This window comes from Taeniopygia guttata, chromosome 2 (assembly GCF_048771995.1).
Source record: "Taeniopygia guttata chromosome 2, bTaeGut7.mat, whole genome shotgun sequence".
Classification (NCBI taxonomy): domain Eukaryota; kingdom Metazoa; phylum Chordata; class Aves; order Passeriformes; family Estrildidae; genus Taeniopygia; species Taeniopygia guttata.
Genome location: NC_133026.1, coordinates 132,735,062 through 132,758,511, shown reverse-complemented (window position 1 = coordinate 132,758,511; position 23,450 = coordinate 132,735,062). Strand labels below are relative to the sequence as shown.

The 23,450-nt window shown below is 37.3% G+C and overlaps 1 long non-coding RNA gene across 1 annotated transcript; it reads right to left on the bottom strand.

Annotated features, from left to right (window-relative positions):
- Window positions 1-4,524: 4,524 nt before the first annotated feature.
- LOC116807899 (uncharacterized) lies at window positions 4,525-16,950 on the bottom strand. Its single transcript, XR_012054245.1, has 3 exons — window positions 16,719-16,950; window positions 15,853-16,060; window positions 4,525-8,083 (listed from the first exon to the last, which is right to left on the bottom strand). It is a non-coding gene; the product is annotated as an uncharacterized lncRNA (long non-coding RNA).
- Between the last annotated feature and the right edge of the window lie 6,500 nt (window positions 16,951-23,450).

Genomic DNA, 23,450 nt, shown 5'->3' with positions numbered 1-23,450 from the left:
GACACAGCCTTTAGCTGTGCCAAGGGAAATACAGGTTGGATATTAGAAAAAATTTATTATGGAAAGAGTCTAAAGTACTGGAATTGTCTGCCTAGGGAGCTGGTGAAATCACCATCCCTGGTGACTGGATGTGTTTAAAACAAGACTGCATGTTGCACTTGGTGCCAAGGTTTAGTTGAGGTGCTGGGGCATGGGTTGGACTCAATAATTTTGAAGGTTTCTTCCAGCTAAGGGATTCTGTGTGTGATTCTCTGTGTGTGAATAAAAATTTCTCTATTAATATCAGAAAATAAATATTCTAGGAGAGTATTAAGACAAAGAAAATGCTTCTCAAGAAAAAGAAGAAAAAAATGAGGAAAGGGTAGAAGGCAGGAAAAAAAGAGAATGATGATGGAATGTCTACAGAAAGTACTAACATAGTTGGTTGACCAGAGAAATTATTGGATCAGCAAAAGGAAGAGAGGTCATGCTATAAAGAGGAAAATAGAAATAACAACAGAAGAAGGAAAAACAAAACAAGTTTCACAGTGACTGGAAGTAGAACTGAAGTTTAGTAAGAAGGGAAAAGCATTATCATACCGGAAAGAGGGACAAGGAACTGGAAATGAGTAAGAGAAGGTCAAAAGAGAAAGAAGGGATAAAAGAAAAAAGCTAGATAGAGGGAAGAACAAAGCAGCTAATGTTTGGCTGATGGATGTGTTTTTTAGTGCTTTGGCCACTGTGAAATTATGAAAGTGAAAACCCAGGAGCTACTGTGTTATACATTCTGTTGTATAAGCTAGAGCTGGAAGATAAACACCATGTACATGAAAGCAATGAGAGCTTGCACTGGAGTTTACCTCTTTTCCTACATCCTTTTGATTTACTCTGGATTTGCTAACTTAATTTCAAGGGACGAACTATAAGGTGAAACTGCAAGATGAGTTAGCCTGCTCTGGTGCATGTTAGCAGCCTTCTCCTGACTCTTTAGAATGAATTTAAATGCAATAGTTAGTGTCTTTTGCCTGCATGAGAAGAGGCTGCTCCAGGTCCAATATAAGGCACAGGAAGCACTTTGGAGGCAGACATTGTTTAAGATGTTTCTTCTAGAAAAACAGAGGTTGTTGGAATGTTACTCAAATAAACTTTCCAATTTTAATTTCCAGAATCTCTGGTTTCAGGTTTGGTCTTCATCTGAGGCTCACATAGAAAGACTTGTTTAGAAGGAAGTTTGAACATTTACTGTGTTAGAAAATATGATGCCTTGCAGCTTTGCCAGTCTGTTTCCAGAAGACTAGGAGAAAGACAGGTAGTGTGAAGTTGGGAATATGTCACTTCAATACTATTGAAAGGTTAATTTTAATAAAAGATATCAGCCAGTGGAGAGAAAGATTTTCACCAGGTAGTCACCCTGCCCCCTCTCCTGCATAGCACATATCCAGCTACAGGAAACAAGGAAGGAAGTCATCTCAAGGGGGAAGTGAACAGAGAGATTTATTTTCTGCTGTGTTGAACTTTGCCATGTTAAAGCATCCTGCCATCTAATGGAGTTCCCAGTCCTGATTCGGTCACTTCTCAGGGGCTCCCTATGCAGTGAACAGGAAGGGGTGGATATGAAGAATCAAATTCATGAAAGCAAAATGATGACCTTTTTAAGGAGAAGGTTTTATTACTAGCCCAAATAAATATTGCATTATGTCATATAGATTCACGTGATAGACTGAGGAGGTTCTGCTGCAGGTCACCTCACAGCCAGGGGTGCTCTCTGGGGAACCAAAAGATGCGATCTAAGGGCCAAACAGGAAGGAAAGATTTAAAGCTGTACATTTCACAATCCAAATTAATAGAAAGCCAGACTCCTCAGGTAAAAACGTGGATGTAGTGACTCTTCTGTTCTCTTTTCCTGTGTTTCCCAAGCCTGATAGACCCAGTCCTACTGGTGACATGAATAGAGGAAGACTAACCTGTGACTATTTAATGCACAGACAGTGAGCCTAGGTGTTTTGGTCTCTCTGGATTTAGGAGTTTCTTGCTTTTCAAGGTGTCAGGGAAGCTGACAGGATTAGACAAGGTGATACAGTGTTATTAGATACCAGCTATACCTACCTATATGCTGGACTCTGGTGCCAAAGGAGGTGTTGTGTTCTTTAAATTCCCTTTATTAATTGAGCCCCATGTCCTGTCAGCATCCTTTATCCTTTCATAAATGTTCATTTTGTTTGGGTTTTTTTCTTTGTAGAACCTGATTTGCATTCTTTTTTGTTTCTATAAACACGTAAAATTACCCTATTTTATAGACATATAAGTTGCTTAAGTCAACTAAAAATATTAGATCTGTTCAGTACACTCAGGATAAAACAGTTGTATAAGCTTTAACCCTTTGTGCCAGTCTCTGTTTATTATCCTTACTTATTTAACTCAAAAGCTGAAATAACTTCCTTGTCCTGAGCCATGCACTTCTGACCCAGCTTTAGTATCTTCTGTTTGGCATTCACACTGTTTTTTCAGCACATTATAAGTGGGACTGGAAGCATGTCCTGTCATTTACCACACATTCTGCTGATTTCAAAGACTTACAGCTTAGCCAAATTTCATCTCTTTGGAATAAAATAATATTATGATCCTTCTGTCTGACCTAGGCTGGATTCTTTGACAAAATTTCAGCAAGGGTGATTGAGTCCTGTAGTGTGCATTTTGAAAAGTACTGGTATAATTGTTGTGAATATCGTCACCTTTTCTTTTCACTAAGGCATGGGCTATGACTTGGACTAAGTTACCTTTGCATCCAGCCACCAGCAAGATAAAGGCAGCCTGCATAAGGCTGCCTGTCATCTCAGTTGGATCTGCTGTTGAAAGTCAGACCACTGAGTGCTAATATATGCCAGTGTAGGTGGTCAAAGCGAGGAAGCAGACCAGCTAATCTTATTTTCTCCCATGGCTGCTCTCCAGCTGGAGTCTTATAGTCACCAGGATAGGAGAGCAAGACTGATGTAGAAATAAGTCCTCTTCCTACAAATGTGCAGCCAGTGTAAATCAGTTGGTCCCAAGTCTGCAACAGAGCTGTGCGAAACAATTCTTATCTAAGAAAATTTGCCCAGTTTTTGCTGTGACATGTATGCACTGCTGCTCAGTGGATGAAGCCTTCAAGGACCATGGCAGGGAGGCCACAAGTGGCTACAGAAAATTTTCATGTGATCAGCTGAAAGGAGAGGAGTTAGGGACTTGAGCACAGACCTCAGAATGAAAAAACGGCACCAAGTGACTCAGGGATAAGACAGGTCAGATGTCTGTGTACAGAATGTATGTGAAATGACATTAGATATCAGGAAGAAATTTTTTACTCTGAGGCTGGTGAGGCACTGGGACAGGTTGTCCAGAAAAGCTGTGGCTGCCCTGGAAGAATTCAAGGCCAGGTAGGATGGCCCAGTGGAAGGTGTCCCTGCCCAAGGAGGGCAGGTTGGAACTAAGTGATCTTTAAGGTCCCTTCCAACACAAATCATTCTATGGTTCTATGATTCAGATAACAGAGAAAGGGGCTGGACCAAAGCAAAATATTACATAAAGTGTCAGGATTGACTGATGCTGGACCATTACTTAAACCAGATTTTTCACAATATTTCAGTAAATATAATAATTTCCTGTTTTCTAATTTCAGAGTGGGATGTTTGGCTTGTGGAAATGGTAAGTCACTATATCTAACCAAACTGAAAAGGGTTTTTATGGGTGCAGGGATGCCATAGAATCTCCATCAAGATTTGTTTCATCTTTAGCCTGTAAATAGTAATAGCGCCATAATTACCCACATGATGAGACTTTTTGAGAAAAATTGGTCAAGCACTCAGATGCACTGCTGGCAGGGCAGGGTTTGTAGGAGTCACTGCATGGCATGCACTTGCAGATGTTGTATCTCTATCTTATGACACTGCAGCAGTTGCATGCTCTCCCCACTGCTGTTACAGCTACCAATGAGCACCCGAAGGGAACCCGAAAATAACTGACTGCCTTTAGGGAAGGCATGAAAAGCATGCTCTAAATACAGTCTCACAGCACACACACTGAGCAATGAGGAGACAACAAATGCCGAACAAAAGCTCGTGAAGTGAGGATTGTCCATGAGGTACGATGGATGAGGAAGGGCTCTGTGCACAGCTAGATGTTAGTCATGAAGTTCAGGACTGTACCAGAATTAATGCAAAAAATGAGCCAGATCAATGACAGCCAAGCCATGTTTTCTAGCATTTGAGTGGCTGATTCTGAAAACCTTAATGAAAGCTTTTCTTTATATGTATGTGCATGTATTTATGAAAAGAAGTACTTCACTTGGTCATTTTTCTAAGCTACTTTTGTTCCTTACTTTTTGCATATATTCATTAATCTTCATTTTTATTTAAAATTAAATGAAAAAAGTATTCTGGTATCAATGATAATGATGCTTTATTAAAGACTATTATCTAAAGATGACGCCCGATAATTATCGTGTCTGCATTCATTGTGGTGGCATCATAATACTGCAATTATTGGATATAATAAAAGGTATTAGCTCTCAGTGTAAATCTCACCCCAATCCAAGTAACCAATTTGGCTCATTGATTCTTCCTACCAGGAGTATCCATTCACCAATGATTTCCTGTAAATCTAAACCATGATAATGAGACCAGACCATGTTCATTATTTTTTACCTTCATCCAAAGCAATGTATCAAGGATACATTTGACCTTATTATCTTTAACTCAGTGTTAAATTTATAATAACATTCATGAAGATGTTTAACTCCAACACATGACACTAGACCCAGATTTAAACCCTTAGTGAAAAAAATCAACACATAATTATTTTAGGAGTTCAGGCTGTTGCAGAAAGCTTGCAAAATCAGCCTATAACTAGAGGAGACATTTTTAAAATTCAGAGAACAAAAGTGAATGTTAGTGTAAAAAAAGCATTTTAGTAAAGCCAAAGTGTGGTAGATGCAACTACCAAAATGCTTTCTTGAGTAAGACAGATAAGCAAGATTTGGTGTTTCTGTTTATTGGGATTGCGTTGATTAATGTAAGAGGGGTTTTGGAAAAACCATGTAAGAGATATTACATTTAAACAGGAAACAGATGGCCCTTTACTGGGCATGCAGGTGAGGAAACAGTGGCTTCCTAATTTCACTGAGCCAGCAAAACAAGAAGAAACGTAATGCCCTTTTTGTTCCCTTCAGTCCAGTATACCCTGGATTAGATATTACTTTTTAGCTTTTTAAAATGTCTTTTAACTTTTTTACAGACACTCGTAACATGATTGTGCTCTGACCGTGGGCTCATTTCTGATGAGTAACCTTCCAAATTGTGTATTTTCAGAGATGCAGACTATTCCTGCTGAATTACATGTGGTGGTACTACAGCAAACAACAGAAATCTGTGCAAAGTCAACAATTTGCAAGGCATGATGGGCCTGAAAGAAACCAAAATAATTTATAGAATGTATTAAGACTGGATTGCAAGGAAATTTATGATAGGCAGACGCACAATAATGAAAAAACCACAAAGATTAATTAACATAAAAATTCTAGCTGTCATATTTCTTTAAGTAGAAATAATTACAAGGCAATTTTATTTCACTGAATGAACCTCCAAATGGGCACAGAGTAAAGTCAACATGAAAATGAAAGTCACCTTTAGACTAGCAAAAGAACAGGTCACAAACTATCTGGGTGGGCTTGTAGTGATGCAATTTCTTTGTAACATGGAACTGCACTGTTTGTTGCAGTATGAAGTTAAGGACATAAAAAAATTGAAAGGATTTTTTAAAATCTATTTTCCTTGCCTTTTTGGAAGTATATAAAAAATGAAAAAGCAGCCTTAAAAATAAATGTACGAAGAAAGGAGAGATTCTTTTTTTCTTTTTAATGACAGAGGAAGATTCTGTATGAAGAATATTATAATCCTGATTTGTATAACAGTATATAAACATATATATACCCTACACAAATATACAAAAATCAAGCACAAAAGGCCACATCTTAGGTACAAAGTGGAATGACAGTCAAAAAAGAATTTTTCCCAGAATTTTGAGTTTAATCTCCTACATTGCTCTGAATGAGGAGGTACCACACTGAAGTCAATAAAGTCCCATCTCTGACACTGAGTAAGGGGGAAAGATGAATATATTCCTTCAGCTGACCTGGAAAACAAAATGTGAATATCTTTTTTTAAGTCACTCTGCATCTGTAACCTGTGACTACTTTTGTTTTATCAGATATGGCTGATGACACTGAAGTGGGAAGTGGAATGTTTTATAGAGAAAATGTCTGTGACAGAGCACCGGGGAGCCTGACCTGTACGCCCTGCTTTCATCCTCTCTAATTAAGCTGGAGCAGATACATTCCTTGTCAAAATGGACAGCTGGTGGCAGATCCAAATGAATTTTCACATATTTCTGATGATGTACAATACAGTCTTGTTGTTTATGCAGCATCATGCTGTATGCCAACATGATGCATCATACCATGTGAGACTGGCAAACTTACAAAGGAGAGCAGGAACAATTTTAATAGCTTTCTTTCAGATTGGATTGTACGTATCTGATCTAAATGTTAGGTGATTTCTCTTGAAGTACATATCAGTAATGGTTGATGATTTAAACATCTCCAAATACTTTTAATCTTCAGATATCTGTGTGCCAAGTTCTTTTTAGTGACTATAATGGATTTCAATGTTGAGAGCAATGATGAGGGTGGGGTTTTCATATACATGCAGTGCCAAGCTTCTTGAATGCCCTTTGAAATGTAGTAGAACAAAGATGCTTTCTTCTCTGATTTAGCCAAATGGAAGTGAGGGTATATTTACATTTAGACTCATTTAAGGATATATTTCTTCCTCTGCATTGTATCTATAATATTATAGTTAGGAAATCCAAATGGGCTTTACCAAAATCCATTTTTCAACTCATTACATTAACTATCTCATTAATTCTTAGCTAGTTTTTCTATACATAAATATTTAGATTGGAATCCAGTTCCCAAAATTTTCACCCAAAATTTTTCTCTTCTATTTGTATTTTTATATTTCTGACCTTTTTTCATTTATATAAATTTGATTAAAATGTTAATATTTCTAGTAAAAGGAGAGAAGGACTGTTGTCTTGCGGCTAGACCACAAGGCAAAAAAGAGAAGTGTGTATGTACAAAGCTTCTGGTTTTGTAACTTAGGCCCCCTCACATATCTGTTCCATTAGCATTGTTTCCCTGACCTATCATGGACCTCCAGCTTCCTCCTCTTGGATTCTTATCCTGTGAGTTGCACTTTCTTGGACTTCATTAATGTCACTTAACTGTTTGCAAGATTCATCTTGTATTTATTCTCTGCATTTTGGACTTCAAATCAGGAGTCAAAGATATTTACTCTTTGTTCACAATGGGGTTCTTGAAGTTCTCCAGTGTTTCTCCAGTCTAGGGTGTTAGTATCTGCATTACAGAACTGTTGTGACATTTCAGTAATTCATTTTTGTTATTCAAGCATATATGAGAGCAATGATGATGCCCCCTCATTTGTGTGCACCTGAAGACTCCATCTTCAAACAACAGATCTGCACAAAAAGATCTGACATCTTGTATGACATTAAAGCAGCAAGGCAGCGATCTGTGTGTAAAGTGCCACATTTTCAAAGTCACCTCACCAATCAGCAGTTCCTAAAATTTGGCCTCAATTACATGAACTGAGCTCTTTGAAGGACCGTCCTGATTTTTGTTGAATGTGCACATTAATCAAACATGGAGAGTGTGGCACGCTGACAATACTTTGTTCTGTAAAAATGTATCTGTGCTGATAATGCCTGAATTTGTTTTGCTCTGAACCAGCTGTGAACTCACACTGATGAGTGTGAAGTAGGTATGAGATTATGCCAAATCAGAAGAGTCTTTATTTTATATCCACTTTCAACCAGTGATGAACCTATGCAAGGAATAAAAATACGTGTGCTCTTACTAATCCAAATCTTGCATATGGTTACAAGCCTGAGCATTTGTAGAAGGATGAAGCATGGTGGAAGGCTGTGCAGGTCTGTGCTACCACTGCTCGATGCAGGGCTCAGCAGCTGAGCAGCTGAACAAAGCCAGCCTGTTCTGAAAGAGAAGAAGCAGTGGTTACTTAAAATGAAAAAGATAAATATCATGAACAGGTTCCTTAGGGCAAGCTCGGGGTAGAGTCAAACAGCCTTGTAAGTTGCAGTAAATAAAGGAAATGTCATTTGTAAGTCTTATAAACACAATACCATTATTAACTTCAGTAATAAATAAAATGTGCTGTACTATCTGCAATGGTTACACACATTGAGACAATTATTTTTGGTGACTAGTTGTAGAAGTTCTGGTGCATTGTGAAATAACAGCTGAAATAGCTGAAATAGAGGGTCTGGGTAGTGATGAGCCTTTTCTTTCTCCAGGCTTCCTTTCACTGCCTATTGTTCAGCAATTTTTATAGGCCTTGTAAAAACTGGAATTCCCTATCGTACTAATGAGACATTAATATGCAAAATGGGGTGATACAAAAAGCAATATTTTTATGAAATGAGCTATATTCCTGTAATCCTCACAACAGCAATATTCCTTGATCATATCTGCTCCATGATTTTACCTTGCCTGACATTGGATTTGTGATGTGGTAAAATTAATGCATTAAGACAATAATTTAGCTAAACTGTCCAAGAATGTGCAAATCAACTAAAACTGAAATATTAATCTTCTTTTATGTTGTGTGTCATTTTATATATATATAAACTTGTTCTGGTTATTTGCTTTCAAAATATGATTCTAGGCTTTAATGTCAGAAATAAGGGGAAGTCGTGAATGTTGACAAAAATATATCCAAGTATACTCAGAAAAATTAGGAGGGAATTAAACAAATTAAAGCTTGGTAGTGATTTATAAACTGCATTGAGCAATTCAAGAAACACTGAAAATAGAAGCAGCAGTGGCATATGAAGTATTTGAACATTCAGTCTTCTGTGGCTGTGCCATCAAAGTCCAATACAAACAGAGTATGCTGCACCTGGAGAATCACTTGGTGCAAAAACACTACATATTTAGCAATCTAGATGTTCAGTTATGATGAATGTCAACAAAAGCATCCACAAGAATGACCCTCCTGACTGCACTTCAAAATCTTGCCAAGAAATGTATTCCCTATACTGTCATAAACAATCTATTTGTCTTCATTGTCTACTGATAAACATTTCCTAGCCATTCTTTTGAAGCACGCAATATTGACATGCACTGAAATAACAATAGGTAGTCTAAAATATATAAGGTCCATTTGGGTTAACTCTTATGTTCAATGTCTACTTTTCTATTAAATAAAGTAATTTTTAATTGTCATAAGAAGTCATCAAATGCTGTGAAGTGCTTTGGGTGTTTAACTTTAGAAACACAACCGTGTTATAGCAGCACTGTCATTTTCCAATTTTGACACAGCTGTCTTGTGTGCAGGTGATACTCCTAAATTGGCAGCATAGTCTGAAAAAAATCCCTCCCCAAAAAGAACATTGTTTCATTATGCACCAGTCATAAAGTGTCTTTTTGTTCTTTAGCTGAACTGGTAGCATTTGAGTCAGGACATCCTGCCAGTTATCAGTAAACAACTGATCTATAGTCTCTAAGAGCCCTGCATCTCTAAACATATCAATCAATTTTCCTACTTTTATTAACAGCTATACTGGCCATGTTTACAATTTCAGGAATGTTTACTGAATTAAGCATAGTTGTCATGCAGATAATAGTATTAAACCATTGGTATTAATATCGACTCACTACAGTTCCCAACCATACTTTTAATGCATGGTATCTTACCACAGCTAAATAGAACACGTTAAAAAGTTACTATAAATGTGGATTAATCATATTGTGCTATATTTAACTGATGTCTATGTCAAACAGGTGTTTCAGAAGAAAAAAGAAAGTGATTCCACATGCATTGATGTTTCATCTCAGATTAGTGATGCGTCAACAGTCATGGGACACTTTCTAAATAAAAAAATCAACGCTTTTTTTATGTTGAAGGTTTTCTGAACATGTATTGCATCTTGGCCAGTACATAAGAGTGACTTAACTTCTACCACATCCCTTTTACAGCTTGAAAGGGTTAAAAAAACTGGCACATATATATTAGTCATAATTATAAAGGCAATTGTGTAAGCCAGGCACTGGGGCTCTGTGTCCTTACTAGACTACTGTCACTAACTCTGATAATACCCAGAAATAAAGGTGTGTTTGTGACTATTATAATACAGGTGTGTTTAGAACAATTTACAAAGAGGTAGGAATAATAGAGTTGAGATTCATATTTTTTCCAGACTCAGAGAAAGAAAGAAGTGATGAGAGAAACAAACAAAAATTCAGTTTTGTTTCTCTTCACCTGGTAAATTAGAAAGGCTTGTTTCTAAAAACATCCATTTTTCCAATACTGTGTACAATATTAATTCTAAGATACAACATTGCTAAGCCATCTCTCTGAGTTACGGTAGCTGAATTATGCAGTGTATTCCCAAATAAATACTCAGAGCCTCAGCACCTGCTGCTTGAAATCTGTAAGGAAATGCATTTGTGAATAAGGTAAAAATGTCTTAGGAAAACTGGCAGTATCACTGAAGAATCTTCAAGATGTAGGGAAAAGTGTGTCATTTTCTCACCAATAATCTGCACTTTTATCTTACATGAAACAATTTTTCATAAAAAAGTCTGCACTCCTTGTATTTGATAAAGAAGAAGAATTAGAGGTAGGTCCAATTTCCTTTTGAAAAGCAGGCTTCTTCTGCTTTTGATTGGCCTTTTCTGTACCCTCTATACAAGAAGACAGATAATAAATATAATGATTTGTATTGAAAAGAAAACTGTAAGGATAATGGCCCAAACAGTGTAGTTTTTTATAATGTTACCATAGTAAATAATAGCAGCATAGTTTATATGGTTATACTTATGGCTGCATCCATGTTTCCATTATATGTCCTGTTTTTCTCAAGTTTATTAATTTCATTTTTATAAATTTTCCCTTGGATGAACTGCGACATAGAAGATTTCAACAAGGAATGCTTTTGCTTTAATTAAAAAAATAATCATTTTTTGGCTAGTCTCAAGCCATCTGTTAATCAAAAAGAACAATTTACTTGTTTATAACAATGTTTTGCACCATCTAACAGAAAAAAACCCTAACTTCAAATGAAGTAATGAAACGAGGCAATTGATTAACCTATAGCAAACTGTCATCAGTCTTGATTGTGAAACAAGTTTTTTTTCTCATCTGCTGAACGCACTTTTTGACTACACATACTAATACCTCCTCCAAGCCCCCATTCTGCAGTCAAGCATATGCTTAAACTCCCTCTTCAATAGGAATGCTTTCCAGAGCTCAGGCCCTAGAAATATATACATATTTAATTAGATGGTAGTGCTTGAAGATAATTCAATCTTCTCCAAGCAGCATGTGGTTTTACTGACTTCTGCATGTCTAAGAGCAAAGTATTTTTGTGTCTGTGTATTACCAATCAAATATAGCTTTCTTCCTTCCACACTGGTCCTGTATCTTGATGAGCTTCTTTTCTAAACAAGGAAAGGTGAAGGTACCCCTGAATATCTTCTTAATCTTACAATACTTCTGCAGACAGCACTAATTTCAGTAAGTATTTTACATTGCACGGCCTGAGCAAAATGATGGCTTGTTTACCATGTATTCATTTGATTGGTCTATGTCATAGCTCTGGAATTACTTAAATGCAGAGGAGTGTGTTAATAGGGAATATTATTTATTAAACACAATGGCAATTGATCTATTTTACTACATATTAATATACTATAGTGTTTCACAGTACTATGCTTATCTATTTTACTTTACGTGATTAGTGACATAATTTATTAGTGACAGAATTTAACACTCTAAATATAAAAATTACATTTAATCATTGAATAACAATATATAAATATCAGAGGTGCAATATTTAAAGCAGCCATGTTTAGGAAATTTGGAAAAGATGTCTGGAAAAGATCTCCTGTGAGCAAGTCAAAAACCAAACCAAACCAAAATGTCAAAGGCCCCCAGGAAGAGCCACCGATTATTACTCTGCAACAAGCTTTCTAGTTTCTATTTTTTAGAAAGGGAAATACCTTCTGTGGAACCCAAAGACTCTCTGCAGCTGCTGAGACCATCATGGTCTTCTGCAAAGCAGAGGTGGGATAATCCTGGTGAGGGGAGGTGGGATAATTCTGCTGTCATAGGCAGGGGAAGCAGCATTGTGCACAGACTTCTCAGAGCTCCATGGATTATGAGGTTTCTGTCTGTGAATTTACATTCAGGGTGCTGGATGAATTCTGTTCTAAAAATAGGATTCAGTTTTTATTCTTTCATCCTGCACACCAGACTCATTCTTGGCCTTTATCCTGCACTAGAGCATCTGCACTTACTCATATTCAGGGGAGCTGCTGCCTTCCCACTGCTCAAGGACGCTCCATGCCAAAAAAAGATGGTTTATACCAACTGCTGGTGTCTGTAGCTGGAGATTCAGGGTGAGTGGAAGGGACAATGCAAAGCTATGGAGCAGCAATATGGGGGCATCACTAGGCCATGGGATTCCCCTCACACAGTCACATTTCTCATCTCACCTTCTTCCTCCCTGCTTGCTCTGATGTGCAGTCCCACACACTGAGAATCTGATAACTAAAGAGAGCACTGTGCTAGGGACATTACAGCTAAAAAGAGAACACTAATAAAGCATAGGAGCTTCCATATTACCACTTGCCTGCATGATAAACAGCTCTACAAATGTTAATTTCTGCAATGTTACTAGAAGTACAAACAGTACATATTGCTTCAATGCTGTTGCACACGGCTTGTGCATTTAGGGGGAATGTGTTTAGTTTTTCTATTTATTTACTAGGGACACAAATTTTAACAACATGAAATATTTTGCTTGTATGATATGAACACCAATAGTTTAACATAAACTATGGAAGGAATCCAGGCTGTGTTGACATATTTTATGAATGTTATGGGATGCCAGATTGGAGGTGTACATCTGTGTGGGTTGGCCAGTCATCCCACTGCCGTCTGTGTATCTGTATGCTTAAATGAATTAGCTATTATAAAAACACTGCATAAACAAGTTTAATGCTGTACACTTTCCTTTTGCTGATCTAAATGTATCTGAATTGCAGCAAAGCAAGCTAACAATGATATTCAATTACTCTTTCACTACTCTCATGTAAAAGTTGGAAAGATGTGCACTTTAAACGGTTTCATCTCCAACACTGATGGAGTCCCTTTGACTCCATCTCCCTCCATGTCATTGGCAGCAATCTTCTTGCAGCCCCTCATGGCAGGAAGTACCACTGCATAATCCTGCAGTCAAAATCATTACCCAGTGACTGCCATCCACAAGGTCATTCAAGGTTGCAGAAATCCCTTCCAACCCGCTCAGCCTGGAGCAATGACTGCCAGAAAGCAGCACCAGATTGCCCTGCTACCAGTGCCAGGATACCAATATAGAAGTCAGGAGCTGTGAGATACCTTAGGGATTCCTCATACCTGAGGCCATCATGCTGGCTATAAAGTCACACATGGGAATTGTAAAGAAATCACAAAGAAATTTTTTTTCTCCTGGTTATATGCTATAACCACTCTTTGTTGCTACTTTATTTTTGCACAGCACATAGCAACAAAGACTTTGGGTTCAATTATTGTAACATTTACATTTGCCAGAGGATAAACATAGGAACCTTAGTGCTCAACACACTCGGTTAGAAGTGGGATACTCAGCACTGAGACAAATCACAGGGGAACAGGAAAATCAAGTAGTTTCTATCTTGCTGTATGAATAAACATTTAGTAGCTTGACTATGCATCTTGTTCTTAATATGCTGGTCAAATGAAATAAAAAAAGGATTAGAAGTAAAGTTTCTGTGTTTACTTAGAGAATTTGATCTTTGAGACAAATTTGAAACAATAAAACATTTTGAACTTTTTTTTCAGCTAACAGTTTGTAGGCTAATTTTGAATTTGAATTCGTTCCAAGCATGATAGCTTAGATTTGCCCCAGATGGACTTTCAGTTCTGTTCAAATCGCTTGACAGCACCATAACAGCCATTTGTAACTAAGTCTGTAGAAATGGGCTGGCACTTGCAGCCTACTAGTGTTGCTGATCTTTTTGTATGGGAAAAGCACCCATAAATCACAGTGCATTAAAAAGACATACACATCTCAAGCAAACATCATGGAGGATCCATTGTCCTGTAGATAAGTATACAAATAAGTGCAAAGCATCACTTAAATTTTATATAAGGCATATATTTTTTGGAAGGCAACCAATGCAGTTTCACATGCTGTACTTTTTCTAATCTGACTGACTCACAGTCTTGTGATAGTGAGATAAGCTAGGTAGGCAAATTTTTACAGAGTTGCAATTACTGAAATTGTCATTACGCTGCTCACTGTAAAATAAATATAGATAGAAGTGAAATTATGCACAGGCTAGAAGTAGAAAGTGTTTTGCTTCTGTTTGCTAAATTAATCTCTTCCTAAATGGCTGCAGGCCAGGTAGGTTAGCATTTGTGGTTTCAAAGGTTTTCAGCGCTTGCAATGAGCCATGAAATTACTGCATGCTGCTGAAAATGGCAGCTGATGAAAGGAAAAGAGTGAATCCCAAAGGCAGAAAGACAGGAGGAAGCAAAATTACAGGCAGAAAGTCTGATTTTTGATGTTGCTCATTGTGAAATGTACACCCAAACTTTTAATAAAACATAAAACATTAATAAACCTGCTAACAATTCCTTACAATTTCTTTTGAAGTCTCAGTATAATTTCTGAATACTTATTAAAACAGGCAATGATTCAATGGTGGCTGAGCAGTTTCTGTCGGCTGGATATGGTATATTGGTATACTAGTGACTTTTGAAATTAGATTTTTATTGATGTTTTTTAATTGAATTATCCAAAGGATTGATGTTTTCTGTTAATAATGTGACCCTAAACTCTTGAATTGTTGATCAAGTTTAACTAATATTAAATTAGATATTCAATGGCAAAACACACTGTATGATCAATGCTGCTTCACCATTCCAAATCCTCTCAACTTGGTTGAGAAAATAAATGTGGCTTCAGCTAATCACATTGCTGACAGCTAGTTTATTATAATAATCACATGTATATGCCACAAGAATGACAGTGTTACTTCTGGGAGGGGACAAAACAATGATTTTTAAGCACTAAGAAAAAGAGGATACTAGAAGAGGAATCATGCACAGCAGTAGCTGGGATACTTTAACTTAGTACCATTTTAGTTTAAAAGAAACATGCAAATGACAAGCCCTTTGGGTCAGTATCATGTGATCAATTCTTTGGCTGCAATATCTACTACTTTCAAAGACTCACAATGTTGTAGAATCATTTGTAAGTTCTTTGTAATTATTAAAACACAGTTTTTGATAGAATAAGCTTGTTGACAAAAAAAAAGACAACAATTTTCAAGGACGTAACATTAAGAAATTGTGTTTATATTTAAAAATACTGAACAGAATAATTAATTATCCTAGAATACGGTTATCTTCTCAAGGGCTCTGTGCAGGCAGATAACTTGCTTGCTGTGATCAAACCCAATGTACTTTGGGATACTTCCTTGCAGAAATAAGCCTGCATCCAGTATCTTTGGAGACTGAAAGAGCTTATACCTTTCTGATATTATTGGTTGTGTAAGGCAGTGTCTTTTTGTGGGCCCTGTAAATAGACAGATTTAAAACAGGCCAAACAAGCAGGCAAGAACTGAATTCACTACTGTGTCTATGAAGCATAGAAATTGAGGTTACATCCCAAAATTTAATTGATAGAGAGAAGTGATTTTAGAGATTTCTTTACCTTAACACAGTACCGCTGACCTGAATCATCTCCAAAATTTTTGTAAGCGTTTTGTAAGACATTGAAATTGTCTGCAGTTAAAGGTGGCCACTGGGAGTGCAGTATAGGATGTGGGGTGGGGAGAAGATATTTTGGCAAAGGGACCTGGTCAAAGGCACTTCTGGAATGTCACAGGCTTCTCAGGGTCTGTTGACTTTTAATCACCCACCTAAGGAAGAAACACACAGAAAATTACATCCAGGCAATCACACTGTAATTTGAATGAAGGCTTAGAAAAATCATAGCCTGCCTGAACTGTTTTGCCACTGTATCTCACACAGCAGAGCTGCCGTGGCCAAATATCTTCCAAATAGAAGAGTACAGAGGGCAGGTAAAACTGCAGGAGGAATGTCACTGGTAAGAAGAAAGCAACTGCTAAATTGGAATCACAAGCATGTACATGCACACAAATTGGGATTTTGCGTGCATAAGTTCAGTATGTGCTAATGCATGTGCAAAATGTCACGCCCTTATCTATTCAGTTGCTCATTCATACCACACTAATCACTGTCTCAGCACCTAATTTTGAAGACTATAAATATTTTATTATCCACACAAAAATCAGAGGTGGAAACTGAGCTCAAGCTGTGCCCTGAGGAAAATAAAGCAAATTGTGCCACATAATAAAAGATAGATATACAAAACCATTGCATGGACATAATTCATATTCATATTGAGAAGTCCTATATTAGATCTAGAGTAATCATATTATTCTTTATATACTGTATGCTATAGAAATAAAAATTGTGTACTACATACATATATTGTAGCATAAGAAGCATTTTAATTATGGTTTTACTAAAACTTGAAATATAGAACATGCTTACCTCTCAGTGTGATGGGAAGAATTTACTGCTGCACTACAGAAAAAGATAGCACAGCACATGTCCAACATTTAAAACCAAATTGTGTATACTCAATCTATGTTCTCCCTTACCAGACTGAAGGAATCTTATAACCCTGTAACAGAAGACAAACAATGCAGAAAGAATAGCACTGAGCTCGGTGAAAAAAAAAAACAGAATCAAAAAAAAATTTGAAGCTGTCTTAAAGACCCAGGGATAATTCCAATTTTTAAAATTTTAATAAACAAGCTGTGCAAAGAGAAAGAAAAGAAAGAAAGAAAGAAAGAAAGAAAGAAAGAAAGAAAGAAAGAAAGAAAGAATGAATGAATAAAGAATCCCAGGAATAAATGTCTGTTTAAGAATACATGAGAAAAAAAATTATTGAGAATAAAAGAATATTCATGAGTTTTGGGCTGAATTCTGCTTAAGTCCCATTTAAAAATAAAAATACCATTAGAGATTAAGAGAAAGACATCGACAGCTGAGGCAAACTAAATGCTTGCAGTGTCACTCTTTCTTCCTAGTCATGTAGAAGAGAAGTTTTGGGTGGATGCTCCATAAGAAAACAATGTTATGTGTGATATGTAAAGATGTAGAGATATGGATTATTTGGTGGATTATCCGGTAATGGATGCACGGGGAATACCATGGGCAGAGAAATAAATTAATTCCATATGTAGAGCAATGCACAGAGTGGAAATATAATGCAGGCAGGACTTGTAGAGGAAATTACCATTTATGTGCAGTTTCTGTGAGAAAGAAAAGGGGCAGAAGGAAAGAAGGCACTTAAATCACTCATCAGGCCATGCACTGTCTCCCTCAATCAAGAGAAAATAGTTCTAGCTCCCAAAACTGTCACTCTTTGCTTCTGAGAGAGCATTAGGTGAAGTTGGTTAGTTCATCAGATTAAGCATGAGTTAAAATTTGTGTGAATGTTGCATGGGTAAACTGGACAGTAGAGCTTGCCCATAAGTGTATTGCTACTGAAGATTTAAGTCTGAAGTTATACATTCTTTATTACCACCAAGTAAATAATTAAATATAATGATTACACCATGAACATACACACCATGCAAAAGTAAATAGATCTATACTGCTGTGAATTGAAGCATTCTGCAATTCTGCCAAAATGATAGGAAGCATTTTCCAACTAGATTGCCATTTTTCTTTTTTTTGTGGGCTCACACAATCCCTCAGCAGGATTCATTTTGAAGATGGAGCGGTTTGACTAAGTGATTTGATGAAAAGTGATTAAAATCAAACCTATTTCTTCTTCTGTAGCAGGTGGAGTTTCGTAGCAAATGGCTCCATAGAAACACGGATTTATTTCATTTTATTTGACCTCCTCTCTCTCATGCACTGGATTAGAAATGAAAAAGAATCTCAAAAGAACTGCCATGACCTGTACAGTTTCACCTTGCAGTATGCCCAAGGAAACTCGAAGATCTCCATTTTGCCCTACCGTAGTTATCTTTGAAAAATGATTATTTCCTGTGGGAAGCAGATTTCATTTGTTCCTGTAGGATACAACCTTTCTTTCTTCATTGCTCTTGATCTTTCTTCATCTATTGTTACTAACACAATTCAATTTGTTTAGTTGTAGATATTTTGCAGCAGAAATTGAAGTTAAATGTAGAAACCTTAGTGAAATGATACAGCTTTCCGCCATATGAATAAAAAAAGTTCAGAAGATTTTGGCATCACAGAATTTGAAACTGAACCATTGTTTCACTCTTGCACAAGATTGATAATATGTGCCCAGATGACATCTTCGTCTACCAATGTATGCATCTATCTTTGTCTACCTGTGAATGTCCTTAAAGCTAAGGTGTTATAGGCTTGGTGCAAACTGTTGCTGAAACACCGAGCCTCAAAGTGTCAAGGACTTTGGTGAAGGGCCACAGGAATGACTGATAATGTAGATCTCACCTGGTAGAGAGATAAAAAGCTTTATTTCTACAGTTCATCAAAGAGAAGGTGAAATAAGTAACTTGATTAGAGCCTGCAAGTAAGTGCTCAGGCAGAAGGTCTCTGCTTGCAGAGGGCTCTTTCAAGGAGGGAACAAGATTCAGTATATGGCAGGTAAAACCAGAAAAATTTCAAGTAGAAATGGCATAATTGTAATTCCATAAACACTGGAAATAGTTAAGTACAAGAAGTTTTTACCTAAGGAGATGATGTCACTAGGAATGCTACAATTGAAATCTTTCTAAAGGCTACATTACATCAAAAATGCATGGGAAGCAGTGAAGTTATAGCTTCTATTTTATGAAGAGAGTCAAGTTAAATTACCATGGTGTATCTTCTATTCTAGTTAAAAAAAAAAAAAAAAAGCAGATCTATGGACAAACAAAAGAACAGGTGGCGGTTATAACAGACAAATCAGAGACAAAAATTAGGCAAGCCAAGCCAAACCATTGTGAATTCCTCTTGTTGATTATTCAGGCCACATGTTCTCCTTTCAAAATTTGCCAAATCATTTGTGCTCACATAGGAGCCCATCATACTCAAACAGATCACATTTTGCCACTCATAAAGTAGTGGCCTTTTGAACTGTTAAAGTGATATTTAGTCAATAGAACAGACAGAAGTACGTCCCCAGTAGGGAAGTGCATCAGGCTAGAAATGAGTAAGGCCCCTCAGTTTCTGAAAGCAGTAGCACACCTGGGAGGGAGATAGCCAAGGCACATCCAGCTTCAGCCCAAAGAGCCAATGGAGCCAGACATCAGCACAAGTCACAAGCAAAACTTCAGCTGACACATTCCTTGTGATATCCCTTAGCTGCACTGTTATCTCTGTCCACCAAAACTGTATGAGGGAAGATGAAACTGACTGGAGATGTTTCAAGCTGTCACCTTCCACACAGTTATTCTGCTCCCAGTGACCTGTACACGCTGCCACTGCTGGGGAGCTGCTTGGCAAAGCTGCTACTCTGGGGAACAGTACTGAGTACTACTGGTAAAGGCAGCCCCAACTAAAGGTCTACCTTCATCTGAAACACAAGCATGAAGACATTCTTAAGATTCTCAAAACAAAAAAATAACCTAAACTCATGATTCCACTGATAATGCCTTCCCCCCCCCCCCCCCCATACACACTAGTGACAATATTATGTCAAAGGAAATGTTTAAATTTTTTTTTTGTGAATTTCCTCCAGATACCGACTTTGGTGTTGCTCTCTCAGTGCCGCATGCAGGAGCACAGCAGGCTAAAGCTGCCCCAGCTGCCTCTGGTGAGCAAGCAAGGACTCCAGGAGGCTGAGGATCCAGCCTGCTTGCTCAGGGCTTTGAAAATTGCCAAGCAAGGGATGGTTTTGTTATCTTGACTTGTGTTTCCAAAGGCCCTCTTCTACTGAACAGACATCACTACCTTTTGTTGCGTTTGTTTCTACTCAGTTTACCAGCCTCTGTTTCACCACCTGCCTGGGTCATGGCCACTGAATGAGTGAGTGGAAAGTGACAGACTCATGTATGCATTCAACACATGAGAAAAAGGGACAAACCCCAAGCAGGACTTGGGAAAAGGCATATTCAAAAAGCATTCAGAAAGGTTAAACACAGGCAAATGGGGAAACTACATTTGCTTTTGTCAAACTAAAGGAACATATGTATAAATTGTCATCTACTTTCAGGCCCCAGTTCTGCTTTTCCTAAAATAATAAATAAAATTTAAAGCATTTATTTATAGAGATATATAAATTATATAAATATATTTTTATATATATACACATATATATATATATATGTATATATATATATATATATATATTTATATATTTATATATTTTTATATATATATTTCCATAAAGATCAGTCCTCTAAATGGCCACCACTTGACATGTCTCCATGTGTCCTTGAGTATGATATTATGTCATCAGGTAAGTGAGTTGTGTTTTCTATAATTCCAGGGGCAAAATTCCTGCTGGTTTTCAGATGATGTAGTCACAGGTATTCTGAGCTTTTCTATCTTTAGCAAAATGATTGCTTTTCATCAATACATGTCTCCAACATGTTCAGACTAAGAAAATAAAAATAATTATGTTGAAATAGAGGGAATGGAGGGAATTCAAGGAGTAGGATATCTGAAAGCTCTGTAATGGAGAGAATGTTTCCTTATGAATAGCCTCAGTAGAGATCAATTTGTCAAAACCCAAGAATGACATTCAAAGTATTTAGAAAGACTATAAAGATGTTTTATGAAGATGGCACAGGGAAAAAAATATCCCCCTCTTATGAGCAGGGAGTTCAACTTAGAATTTCAAATTAACTTATTGTATGATGCATTATTTAATAAATGTTAGCATTAATTTTTGAAGAGTTCAATTTGCATAGTATTACTGGGCCAAACGGTTGATGAGGATCACAATTAAAGAAAGATGCACCATTCTTTTGGCTAAAAAAGAAATATCAAACAAAGTCAAACCCTCATCATTACACAGAATAAAGGTGGCCTCTAACTGCCAAAAATATTGAGCTCTGTGACAGAGATATTTAAAGTTCTGATAATATTTAAATCAAATTTCATATAGTCTGACCCTATGCAGAAGCTCAAGGTCTTCTCCTAGACTCAGTTAAAATATTTTAAGAACAAAAGTTTCTAGCCTAGGAAAAAGATCCAGTGAAAGAGAAGTTAGAGCTTCTTTTAGGTCAATATCTGATGTTAGTGTTCATCACATCATCTATTATTCACTTTCTGATTTTTTCATGAAGAATATTTGAGCAAAAGTGTTAGCATTTACTTACCCTGCCAGCTATATATGTTATACTAAATAGAATTACAGCTACAAATAAACATTGGCATTTAAAAGAAATGAACCATAAAAGATGGTCTTACAGATTCACAGATTATTATGCTGAAAGAGATGATTGTGACCCTCTACTCTGACCTTCTGCATAATGCAGGCCACAGGATTATTTGAATTAATTCCTCATTGAACCAGGGCATCTCCAACAGACTTAGAGTTCAAAGGCTCCCATAGCCCCCACCTTTTCTATCGTACACAAAGGTCCTCCATGCAGATCCTAGCTTGCCACATCACCTTTGCTTTTGGATTCAGAGAAAAAGATTAAATTAAACTTTTTCAAAATATTTTTATACACCTAAAGAGTCTTATGTGAAAAAATATTAAGAATTTCCAGTCCTTCCTCAAAAACTGGAAAATGTATATCAAAACATATTTTGATGAGAGGGTGAAGGGAAAAGTTGTTGGAAAAATGGTCCAGTAAAAGACTTCAGCTATTCTCTTTTAGCCTCAGCACAATTGCCTTCAGGGACAAAAATTAGTTTCTTTTCTGATGTGCCATTTTGGACAGACCTAAGCCCTCAGCTGCCCTGGCCTGCCATCACTGCAGGGGATAGAGGGTTTCTCCCTCATCTTCATGCCTCTCGAGTCCTGTGTGCTTTGTCACAGCCATAAAGGGCACTTCAGATGCTCTTAAGAGAAATTGATGCTCAGTACAATATTGATGAAGCCTCTGGTGTTTCTAGCTTTGGACCAGGACTGCATTGTAGTTGGGACTGCACAAAAAGGAGAAGAAGGAAAATCATTTCATAAAGTGTCATGGTTTGACGCTGGCACAATGCCAGCGCCCCATGAAAATACAACTTACCAATCAAATGCTGTGAAATGTGATCAAGAACAGAGCAAAGCGATCTCTGTCTTTTGGACCCTCGGCCCCAGGGGAAAATGGGGGGGACTCTAGTCCCAAATTGTGATACTGGACTGTTGTTCCTGGTGGTCCTTGGCAAAGCATCCTTAAAGGGGCCCTATAAGCAGTCTCTGTCCATGCACGGTGGTGAGAGCACTGTGACATGGAGAGGAGAGTTTGGAGACAATGGTTTGGAGACAAAAAGATGATGGCATGTATTTCAATGTCATCTTCTCTTATCCTGGAGGTCCAGTACAGAAGAAAGCACAAGAACTAGAATGTTGGCCTGCTGGGCGTCAACAGCCACCTTTTAGGTATTGAATGAGTGCTGAGTGGACACTGGCTGGGCCTTGTGCATGAAGACAAGTAGGACTTTTTTATCTCAGGTGATAAAGAGTGTGGGACTCAGATTCAGTCAAAGACAGATGCCTGGGAAAGAACTGGAGAGAATGTAAATAGTTCTTTATCTCTCTTGTTCTCGCAATATTTATAGTTAAGTTCTATCACTGTGCGTCAAGCACTCTGCACCAATGGTGTAGATTGTTTTCACTTCAGAACCAATAGATTTGGCCTTTGTGAAGCTCTGTATAAAAGAGCAGTGTATTTTGAATAAATTGGAGTTTTACTCTCAGCAGCCTTCTGAGTGAGTCTTCTCATTCCCGTCCTGCCTCAACAGCGGCAAAAGACTAGACAATCACTTGTATAAAGAGAATTCTTTTGAAAACCTGCCATTTCTGCAAGGATCTGCAAAATAGTTGCTACAATGACCAGTGTTGTCTCATTATTTTCTTGAGCTTCCCTAGCTGCCTGCACCATTTTTTAAGTTTCTATGCCATAATATGTAAAGCTGAGCCATTGCTTGGATATGAAAACTAAAAATCAAAGGCATAAGGCAAGGATCATGTCCATGTTAGTGGTGTGAATGGCAGGGAGAAGGTGCTACTGCTTGTATCAATGCAGAAAAGTCTGGGGCAGAAAAGAACAAGATTTTTCTTAGGCATGCACTAAAGTTGAAAGCCACATCCATGAAGAGATATAAAGGTTTAGCTTTTCAGCACAAAGATCA